This window comes from Sinohyriopsis cumingii, chromosome 1 (assembly GCF_028554795.1).
Source record: "Sinohyriopsis cumingii isolate HCF-2022 chromosome 1, ASM2855479v2, whole genome shotgun sequence".
Classification (NCBI taxonomy): Eukaryota; Metazoa; Mollusca; class Bivalvia; order Unionida; family Unionidae; genus Sinohyriopsis; species Sinohyriopsis cumingii.
The window spans coordinates 29,052,262-29,064,662 of record NC_142961.1 but is presented as its reverse complement, the minus strand read 5'-3'; the positions used below and the strand labels follow the sequence as shown (position 1 = coordinate 29,064,662).

General features: G+C 38.2%; 1 long non-coding RNA gene across 1 annotated transcript; it reads left to right on the top strand.

Moving 5' to 3' along the window:
* The first annotated feature begins 2,046 nt into the window (after positions 1-2,046).
* Positions 2,047-8,685, top strand: LOC149806604 (uncharacterized). Its single transcript, XR_016424731.1, has 2 exons — positions 2,047-2,236; positions 8,369-8,685. It is a non-coding gene; the product is annotated as an uncharacterized LOC149806604 (long non-coding RNA).
* Positions 8,686-12,401: the final 3,716 nt, after the last annotated feature.

Below are 12,401 nucleotides of genomic sequence, written 5' to 3'. Positions count from 1 at the left end.
GACGACCTAGTAATTAATTCTCATAAATTAATTCTGCCTACTATTATCAAGCATTCTTCTACAGAATCCAGGGATAGCCCTTTCCGTTCTGTCTGGTGTACATGTATAATTCTCTGTAATTATTTCTATATACCTTGATTTCTTTCATATGAATCCGGAATGACTGTATAGATACATGATAATTAACCATTAGGCCGTCATGCGCGTGTCTGCTAAACACGAATGCATATAACACCGATTGGTTAACATCATTTTTGGTGATGTGTGCTTAGTCGTGAGGGAATGTGAGAACATGAGTGCAGCCAAGGCGATGGGTGTTGTTTACCCGCGGACCTGGGTTCGAACCTCCGTAGTGTACAAATTAAAAATTCTCTAACCTTTATGATAGTAGTATTTGTATTAAAATATTAATTCTGCCTACTATTATTAAGCATTCTTCTATAGAATCCAGGGACAGCACTTTCCGTTCTGTCTGGTGTATATTTATAACTCTCTCTCTCTCTCTCTCTCTCTCTCTCTATATATATATATATATATATATATATATATATATATATATATATATATATATATATATATATATATATATATATATATATATATATATTGAAAATAAATGTCAATTTGATAAGTGGTCTTCGTCACTTCGCTGACTTCTAACCAATCGTCATATCATTGTGATGATATCAACAATTATCAACACGTAATGGTATCTCATAAGATAATGATAAGCAGTTAAAATGATAATCTGAGTAGTTGACCCACGATTTCTTTGAATCTAAATTAACCCTACATCACCATGTTGTAACATGGTATACAGATGGCATCGATTCTTAACTCATTTACAACATCACAGGCACATTTCATTTAGGTCTGTCCAAAGAGTTGAATATAAGGCCTTATCGTCTGGGACACCCAACCGCCTATCCTTGTTTCAATTTTGCTTCCAAACCCTTGGTCACTGACATACACATGTCCTCGGTTTATTTGTAAAAACCAATCCTAGATCTCCACCCTCTATCTTTTCTAATTTTTCCAAACATCAATATTCTACGCACCAGACGATTCAAATAATTTCCTTTTATATTAACACTACACCACCATCTTCCTATCGGTCACATTTTTTTGTCTTCACAAAACACTAGGGTAACCAATAATAAAATATTATCATTACATTTATCTGAAAATTCCTTGGCCTCTACCACTAATAGTTTGCAGCACGCACAAAAAACTAAAACTTTATTTAAATAAATAAATAAATAAATAAATAATGAGATTAGGTGAATGTTATATTTAGAATTAATTAATATAAAGTTACTATTAATCAGCTACATACAGTATTTATATATCGGTATGTTTTAAACCCAGCTATAGTATGACTGATAAGTAAGTACACCAATGCTATAAATGAGGACGTTACACCAGTCAAATAATTCAGGATCACTGAACAGGTTCAGCAGTTGAATATTTCTCAGTGGAGATAGTCATTATGTACATTTCTGATAAATAATAAATTGACTTCAGTAGATATATATTTAGAACTATTCTATACGGAGTTACTATATATTAGGACGTCAGAACGGCATGATCTACAATCAGGACTCTTAAAAGGTAGATAACTCATCTGTAGTATGACCTTGCCACAAATCAACATATGACATCATGTAAAGTACGAGATAAAGTCAGAACGTTAGTACAAACCAGGAAGGCATGATGTTTGGATTCTTAAATAGGATCATTCATCAAGAACCTTAAACGGGCTTGGATGACAGGTTGATTCGCTTGATGGTTTAAAAGTAGATGCAAATGGCGATTCTATGACAGATTTTTTTCTGGCTATTCTACATTGTTTGTCATTTATAGAGGCTATAAAATTTTATTTTTGACTTTGTATGGTCTCTGAAACACTATGAATGTCATTTCAAAGAAGGTAGTTCTAGCACAGAGTTTTGGGCTATTTCTTGGTAATTATCATTTACAGAGGCTATAAAACGATCTTTTTGACGTTTCACTGTCTTTAAAACATTCATAATTTAAGAGCCTCTGGCTTTAGAATGTTTTTAGGACATGCTAATGATGGTATTAGTGTGTTTTAGAGCATAATGGAATAAGCTTTTATGATGTACATTTGATGATGCTTTAGCGTTTCAGAGGCTCGAATTGAAACTACTTTTCAAATGTGCGCTTCATTGTATTTTTGTGTTCAAGAATATGCTTTCAGGACTTACTCTTGTTGGTATGTATGCGTGGATGATATAAGTTTTTTGGATGTACGCTTTATGGCTATTTCGCATTTTTGTCACTCGCGGTGAATTTGCTTTACCATAAATGTTTTATCAGAAAGTAGCAATGGTTAGCATCGTATTTTTCAATGTCCGTAGGTATAAATACTGTATCCATTCTCCTTGATTTATTTTTGTGCCCAGCTGCGAGATGCCTGTTTTGGTTATATGGTGCGATCCCATGCGGCTGTTGTGACCTTCATGTTTCATCTCAGCTTCTTTAAACGATTACTCTTTTATACAAGCGAGGTTTAATTTTTTTTACCAATTGGACTTAATATTCATTTAGCCTTATGAATTTGTTTTTGTGATTAAGAATGAGAGAATACATTTTTGGTACAAGCCCAGAAGTCCATTTGAATTTCCCAATTACTTTTTGTTTGTATTACTGAAACGTTGATGGTCATCAGGCTACTGGCTTGTTTCGTAATACGAGCTAATCATTTTCATGTCATCGAAATGTTTCTTTGTTTCAAATTCCATCTGCATGTTATCTGTATCTCTGCATAACAAACAAGTAGTAATATGAGCGAAATGGGGGCAGATACGCCTCTTGGGGGCAATACGAGAAATCCTATGTTTAATTACGCCTTAGGACAGCATGCGGGGGGGGGGGGGTGGCTCTAAGACCTCAAAATGGCTAACAGTGTTACAAGTGGTCGACCTCAGTTGGGGCATCTTCGCAAGCCAAGGTTCTGATGTCATGATCCTTTCTACACCTTGTCGATTCGAGCAGATATTTATGTGCTTCGGGTCTGTGAATTTCATTGGATGCGGCGGCTAGCAGCAGCATCCAATCGAAATTTAGTTCTTTGAAATTTGAACACTGTTCCTACATGATCGAGACAAGGGGAGCACACTATTTGAATGGACTGATAAATAAACAATTTTCCACTGCCGGTACGTGATAGTACAAGTAACTTTCACTCACACTTATAATGGCTCAATGCCTCTTGTATGTAATGATACTTTCGATGTTAAACTTACAACGTATCCTTTTTAAGTCAATTTCCTCCACTATTTCCGGCTGATGTACAATGAACCGCTGTTGCACTCTTTTTGGTTACTTGGCATTACATACTAAGGGAGGCAATTCATGAAATCTAATAGATGTCGCTCGAACAAAGCACAGAAATATCTGCTTGATACCCCAAGGTGTATATATGGTTATTACATTGTAAACTTGGTTAGCGAAGATGAATTGGGTGGGTGGGTGGGTGGGTGGGTGGGGGGCTTAGTAACAGTGTTGCAGTATACTTCACTGTCACTTGAGGGACAATGGAAGATCCTATGTTAAATGTCTCCACAGGGTTAACTTGCGGGGAGCACCATTGCTTCAAATATGTTACCTGGGCCTCATAAAGGTTTATAGGGACAGAAGAGTTTATGCGTTCATGGTAAAGGGTTTTAAGTTTGAGTTAAAAACATAAACTCATACAAACAAACACAGACAAACAACACATATTAAACATACACACGCGCATTTTGGCAATAGTGAAATAGTATCCTTCCAAGGCATGTGATTGGTCCTGAAAGGGGTTTATTAACCAAATTCAGTTAACACATGTCGTATCTCGCTGATCTCACTCTCTTCCTCAAACTTCGTCTCCCAGCCGAGCCGTACAGCAGGCTCTTCGTACAGCCTTGCCTCTTCACATAAATCCTTCTCTTCCAAATTGCAGTGTCCGTCGTCCTGGTGACAACCCATAATGATTTCATATACACTAGATAGTACGGGATGAACAGCATCCCCGATATGAGTGTTGATTTTCCACAATTGCTAACATGGTAGATACTTTGGACTCTCAAATGGCGAACATTCTCTGCATACTGCTCGTGGTTGAGAACGGGTGATACTATGAAAACGAGTCCCTGGTATTTACAGCCTAAGGTAGGATCGAAACGGATTGAAATATTTCGTCTCCGCAAGAATGTTTCCTGCACCAGTACCTTCAAGGCTTTCTCTATTGTCACCATGGGTCAAGAATTTTAGACAAAGAGAAAAGGAAGAGTTTTAAAAATAATTACAACAGCAGAAAGAAGCAAAAAGTATTTGTGTTTCAACAAAAGCAAGAAGAGGAAAGAAGAAAATGAGAAGAGGAAGATAAGAGAAAGTGTGAGGAGCATGATGGAAGAATGGCGATGAAAACCAAAACGTTATGTGTGTTATAAGACATTTTGAGAGAGTTATGGTATTTAGACAGATGTATTGAACTTGTTTAACTCGACCCAAAGAAAGAAATCTTCACGTTCAAAGCATTCCAACCCAGCCATCACTACATCTACCTTCACTGCTGCCGAGATGCCATCAGCAGTGACCACTACCAAAGCGTTCACAGTATCAGGTGTCACGTCGCCACTCGTGAACGGGCGACGGATTCAGTAAGGGTCCGTTTTGTCATCAGCTTTTGGTTCACATGAGGATATACTATCGTATTCTAAGGGAAGATCTTATTCTAAGGGTGCAATTAATGAACAGAGGGTCAAATAAAGGTAACAGTATTGAATGACAGAAAAGATGAACCAAAGAAATCAAGTGACTTACATGAAATGTTTGTGAAATGGTAGCGTGACTAATGTTAGATAACATTATGATATGATAGCGTGACTAATATATAGATAACATTATGAAACGATAGCAAGACTAATGTATAGATAACATTATGCAATGCAATACATTACGACCCAAAGCGTTGTTAGCGTTAAGTTGAATCAGTTAGTAGAAAAACAAGTTTGTTTATAAAGCTCGTTAACTAAAGGTATAACTAACAGCAGACAGCAAGGAATTACATATGCGTTTTTTAACTGAAAGAACTTTTAAATATAGATGTACAGAACTGAAGCATGTTAGTGAATGAGAATACAGTGTGTCAAGCAACTAATTAGCAATAAAGACTAGAATACTCATGTGTATCTTGTTATTTCTTATTAGCAGGGTTAACATGGTTAGTATTGAGTCATGCAAGCTATTGGTGTTCAATATGTTTTCCTTTATTCTGTATTCATTCAATAAAAGCAGGGCTAAAGAAAATAAAAGAACCAAGTCTGGGTTCAAAGTTTAGTATTGCTGGTGCACCATAGTCTTTGGTGCTCAATATTCTTATGGTTTGGGTGCAGGTTGGGTGCAAATACACCACATCCTGTGGTTCTGGCTCACAGCTTCAGGCATGGGTGCAAGAGTGCACCAAACATGTCTGGTGCCTTGCTTCTACGATTTACCTATCTTGGTGAAAGAGTTTGCCCACAAATAAAAAGTGTAAATTCTATAAAAGGAATAAAGTATCAATATAATTTGGATGAATGCTGAATAATAAATTACAGTAGCACTGAATATTAATAGAGTTGCTAGATGTAGATATAGGTTATTCACCTTCCATTTAAATTACAAAAGAAATAAGTCCAAAACACGTACGTTTATAAAAGTCACAAAATAACACTCTGCTAGTGTTATTTTGTATAATGTAATTAGTGATACAACTTTAGCATTTTTACCATAGCCACGTCTGATTTTAAGTTTGGTTGAGCTATAGCGTATCGAGACAGTAGTACAAGATTTCGGACTTTGCTCCTTTGACAAAGACTGGAGAGTAACAAAGGTCGTGAACGCTGACCTCATTTTGTTTTATTATTATTGACCAATCCGAATTTAGCACTTGCGATCATCGTTCAAGAAAGAGTTACTGATCAATCAAAAATCAAGCATTAAACATTATATGCTGAGAGTGACGGAATCGTATAAACATGAAGACACTAGAACACGAAACACGCTAAAGAATGAATTTGCAGATTTAGAGGTAGAAGGTTTCATCACCGATTTGTGAATTCCTTTTTAGAGACACTGAAACGAGAATGTCAGGCCAGAGAGAACAGTCATTTGAGACTTTCCATTCATCACGACAGTTTGAAATCGTTCGTCAGGATCTAGTTTAGCACCGCTGGCAGAATTGACATCTTCCAAAGTCATCGACAAAAATCAACACTTCCACAATCCAACGACGAGTTTCAAATCACCGTTGGAAAAGCCACATTTTACATGACCCACGTTTCCCTTCGAAAGATAGAGGACCACACAATGTTTTATTGGTGGACTAACTTCGTGGCACCAAACGCAACATCGTCCAAATTAACAACTTCCAATACAACATGTGTTTAGCCCTTGTCATCGTCGTGGTTAAAAGTATACTGATAACAACGAGACCACGGAATGGAAATAGCTTGGGGACCATTCGACAATCAGACACAACCAAACAACGAAAAGAAGCAAAACTTCTGTTACAGCAGGCTGACAAATGGGGGAAAAAAACAGTGTGGGGCATTCCTAAAATGAACGAACTTCAAGACGTCTTGGCTCCAAGCTACACGTTAAAAGTATATCCTCAAGTGGTTCGTGGATCACTGTTGTTTCGATGATCCGATTTCCCAGACGGTAAATACGTTCAACTTTATCACCATGAAGAATATTTCGATCTCATTACGAGTGTCATCGGATTACTAGGTTATAATTATTATTGTGAGAAATGTGGCCAATCCTGTTGACGTCAAGAGCAACACATTCATTGCAGAGAGAGATGCCAGATTAATTGGCGTCTAACCTTGCATTTCTGACGGAAAAGGACGAATTCATTGGTATTCTTGCACGCAAACCTTTGTCAATCCTACGTGTTACGAACCACATCGCACGACACAAGGTCAACAAATAAAATGGTAAACTTAGACGTCATGAAAGAAGATCTGCAGTCTAGAGAGGATGAATCCTATCTCGTGACCACCTTAGAGACGCACAATATTGTAAGGTTACAAAGCCATTAAATCGTCAGTCGCCCTTTTGCAAAGACATTATGGCCGATGCACCCTTAAATGTGCACGAGAGAGTTCAAAGCGTTGCGCTTTGAGATCGATACTTCTCTACCTCTGAGTGAAGACACTTTATAGACTTTTCATGCTAATGAAGAATTGTGTGTAGCTTGTTTGTTACACGAACACTGGAAAGATTACGTGACTGTAGAGGTCTTTGCTTCGATGCTTGAAAGCAAGAAGTGGCTGAATATGCCAAAGATTTCTGCTAATGATTCGAGAAAGAAAGTGGACTTAAAACCTTAAGTGTGTTAGAAACAGTAGCAGAAGAATCCCACACAGAAAGAAACCGAGTTCAGGACAGTTCCGTCGTTCACATCAACGCTAATTAAAGACCTTTCTGAAAGGTGTAGAGACTGAAAAACATTTGAAAGTTACTTAGAAATCCTGGGACACATTTTGATCGACAATGTACATTGACTTGTTGTTTTGACTTTGGTGAATTTTATTTGCATCTTACCAATGCATTTAGCCATTTGGTTCGTAGGTGTTTTTGTTTTTAATGTAAAGTTTTGACTTTCAACACCCAATAAACGTGTATCAAAAGTATAAAATCTATTGTTTTACCAATGTTATTCTCAGAATTCTGAACACCTTAGCTATGGCTACTTCTTCCTCTTATATATGCTCTACCTCTGCTTCAAAGCCATTGACGTCAAATATGGGACGCAGTGTATATTTGCCATCCCTTTTAACATTTTAATTTTTAGACTGAGTGATTTAAGCGAACGCGAATTTGTCAAACGTGTGCTCGACCACAAAACAAATTTAATGGCTCGTCCACCCCAACAAATCGTGTGGTGTTACCAAGAGTGGCAAACAGCTTAAACCTACTTCAAGAAAGCCAAGGAGATTCAATTGTCTTTGTCAAAGACATTCCTCGCGAAGACGACGCGATCATATATGAGACGATTCACATTCGATGATGTTACGAGTAGACGAACAAGAAATTAAACTTTGGTTTACACGCAAAAAACATCATTGTAATGCCAGTACCATCTACATTTCAACGATGTAAAGCTCATTATACCATCTACCTCAGTGCCACTTACCTTTTCTTGTTTCAAAGTTCCAAAGATAAATCTCAGGTAAAAGTATTAGCCAAACAGTTCTAACTCTTTATATGAATGATGCGCACGACGATGCCACTAAAACATTTCATTTCCTATTTACTTGCCGATTTAAAACCCACCACACACAATAATTTGAGATTTCGAACCTATCTGTTTCAGGACTGGTGTCAAGACGGAGGACCTGTCATTTAGAAGATATCATCGGCGTGAAAAGAAAAGCCATTAAAAAAGCATCCGATACTTCTCTTTTGTTTCACAGTCGTCGATATGACTTCCTTTCAGTCTCATCTTCTAGCGCCCTGTGTGGCATCATTCGCAAAAAATAAAAATAAACACAAGTGCGTGCCCAATTGTTACAAGTAAGTCTCGATGAAGTCTTACGATGGTTTAATCTCACAGCACGTCCTTACTTCAAAGCATCATCCACGTCCCTCATCAAACCAAACCAAAAAATAATAAAATATGTACCAAATCTTTGTGGTCTATTGTGTCATCGTTGCCACCATCGAACCGGCATAGAGGGTCATAAAAAAGACTACTGCTTTATCTGATGATATGGCTGACCTTTGCATATAGCTAAATCCCCCTGAGATGTGCATATAGCTAAATCCCCCTGAGATGTGCATATAGCTAAATTCCTCAGAGATTTGCATATAGCTAAATCCCCCTGAAATTTGCATATAGCTAAATCCCTTGGCGATTTGTATATAGCTAAATCCCCCTGAGACATGCATATAGCTAAATCTTCCTGAGATGTACATCTAGCTAAATCACCCTGAGATGTGCATATAGCTAAATTACCCTGAGATTTGCAATTAGCTAAATCCCTCGGAGTTGTGTATATAGCTAAATCCCCCTGAGACGTGCATATAGCTAAATCCCTCGGAGAAGTCCATATAGCTAAATCTTCCTGAGATGTACATCTAGCTAAATCACCCTGAGATGTGCATATAGCTAAATTACCCTGAGATTTGCAATTAGCTAAATCCCTCGGAGTTGTGTATATAGCTAAATCCCCCTGAGACGTGCATATAGCTAAATTCCCATGAGACGTGCATATAGCTAAATCCCTCGGAGATGTCCATATAGCTAAATCTTCCTGCGATGTACATCTAGCTAAATCACCCTGAGATGTGCATATAGCTAAATTACCCTGAGATTTGCAATTAGCTAAATCCCTCGGAGATGTGCATATAGTTAAATCCCCCTGAGATGTGCATATTGCTAAATCCCTCAGAGATGTGCATATAGCTAAATCCCTCAGAGATGTGCATATAACTAAATTCCTCAGAGATGTGCATATAGCTAAATCCCTCAGAGATGTGCATATAGATAAATACCCCTGAGATGTGCGTATAGCTAAATCAATTGATGTGCATATAGCTAAATCCCTCGGTGATGTGCATATAGCTAAATCCCTGAGATGTTCATATAGTTTAATATCCAAACTGTAATTAAAAGCAACACCAAAACCTTAATTTGTTTTGTTTAATATCCAAACTGCAATTAAGAGCATCAGCACACTAAGTTGTCCTATTTAATATCCAAATTGTAATTAAGACCAAAACCAGAGCTATAATTTGTCCAGTTTAATATCCTTACTGTAATCGCATGTCCTAAGGGCGTATTCGCCACGAACCTCTGTAACACGAAAATACCATCAAGAACGCATAAAAACATGCTCATACATGAACCTCTAAAACGCATAATTGTCCTCAAGCGCACATTCAAACGCATATTCACCACAAGCCTCTAAAATACAAAATACCCTGATGTGCACATAAAAAAACACATTATTGAACCAAGCTGTAAAACGCAGAACTACCGCCAAGAACATGTTCTAAAACACGTCCCCCAACCATATTCATTTCAGAGACTGAAAGTATTAGGAATGTTAAGTTTTAAAAACAATACAACATGTATAAAATAGTATTATAATTGTATATCTTCTAAAAACGACAAGCACCGTTAAATAGTCCACAAGCACAAAAAATATGTTTTAAAGCACCCTTTTGTGACATCGATTTCGTAGTGTTTCAGAGGCAGTAAAATGTCACAAGACATACATGTATAGCCTCTAAAAACGACAAACACTGGGAAATACCCCCAAAAATGTAAAACACCGTCTCAGAACCACTACTTCTGGTGTAAATTTTTAAGGAAAACTTTTAAACAGGCATCGACGCCAGATATATTGGCCTAGTGGCTTATGTTATATGTTTTATGGGAGACATTCAAGTCTTACCGTTGGTGTAAAGGTAACACTGGCGGTTTATGTGGCGTAAAAAGCCGATACCGGTGTGTCTGAAAAATCGTCATTGGGATTTTTGTCTACTAATGGACCGCAGCTACTTACTCTAGTTGGTCAGTTGCACCGTAATACCATATTAGTACAAAGAATTTGAGGTGAAACTCATTCAAATTTAAATCGATGCGAACTTCTGATGACCAAAATATATCTGAGGGGACAATTCGCACTCAATCACTATAGCGTGGCTAACTTCTCGTGATTATAGTTTTTTACCCTAAGATCTCCAACGGAGACTGTAGTCGACGGGAAATCGATCCAATCGTTGCGATCTCTCAGCCAATTTCTTGCAAGAAAGCAAAACGAACCCTGTTCCCGATGACGGTCAGGCAAAACATAATCATCAGTGTTAATTATTCAGGTCATGTAAAGGTCAGGTTGCAAATTTCAAAATAAGAATATAATTAATCGTAAATACACGTTGTTTGTTTTCGTCCTTCAAGTTCAAATTCATAGACACAAAAAAAGGAAAATATGCCCTCACACTAACTACACATGTCACATACCAAATAATAACCCACAGAGATAATAGTACTAACCTAAACTAAATTTTACCAACCAACAAATGACATTATTCTTCCCAACCAACACATAGTAAAGAAGGAAAGCTTTTCTTCAACACAAAAAAATACACCATCACCTACAATCACACCAGGCAAAGTTAGTTATGGTTACACTACTCCACTTTCACACAAAACAAACACTCATTAGTGTAGGGACATGGGTTTATTGTTAAGGGAAAGACAAATACACACATAGACACATACTGCCAACAAACACTAATATTATTGGCGACTTGATCAATCTCTCTTTTCTAGAGATCTGGTTAGCCCTGAGAAGGGGTATTTTTTAAAAATTTTTTTATAAATCCAAATGCACCTGGTTAATGCTTGTACCTTCCAGACCGGGCACCACACGCCGACTCCAATCCTGCTCCCAATGGACTGCTGTTGATGGGAGCGCCGTTGGTTGATAAGTGGCCTCATCATCCCAATTCTCACTTTGATGGATAGTGAAGGCTTCCCTCCTTCTTCTTGTCCACACATGTGGCCTCTTTACCTAATGTGGACGCTGAGGCTCCCACTCTTGACTCTCCAGTTCTTCGACCCAGTTCTCTATCTAAGGTACCACGGGGTCTCCGTGCTGGTAGTGGCTGTGGTGATTGGCGCTTTGGAGGTGTCCTCACCATTGGCTTCGCTTCACAGCTCTGCCTTAGCATTAGGTGAGGTAGGATCATTTCTTTCTTCTCCTCTTCTTTCTTCTTTTTTTCCTCCTCTTCAATCTTTGCTTCGTTCTTGGTTGCTTCCATGGCCAGCTCATCCAGCAGGCGCTGACATTCTCCAGGTCCATCTGGAGCTCAGTCAATTTGGCTATTCTGCTCACGTCAACGATGGGTAGCCAGACTGACAAACGCCCCGCTTTATATTCCTGAAGCACGGACGTGAAGGAAAGCACCCCCTCACACAAATAGCTAGCAATACTCACACAATAACCAAAAACATGCACCGCGCGGACCTAAAATAAACACTCACATTCACTTTTATACCGACAAACACACTTTATTATCCCTCATACACACAACCTTAAAAAACACACACACACACGCCAGCGAATCAAAGTGTTTAGAGGCACACCTCTGTTGCAAAAATGTCTCCAATTCTTCTTTCTGTCTCGGTTTAAAATCCTCTAAGTACGGTGAGGAAGGAGAGGGCGGCGAAAATGCTAGCATCGGAACAAATTCTTGTGAAAAAGAAAATCCGCTAAATCCCACTTAAAATCGTTCTTTTCTGGAAGTAGGATTGTGGTTGTTTTAGTAGCCGCTGATATGCCATCACTCCTCGCCTGTACGGCCGGTGTGCCCCAATTCATTGTCTTCGTAGTCTC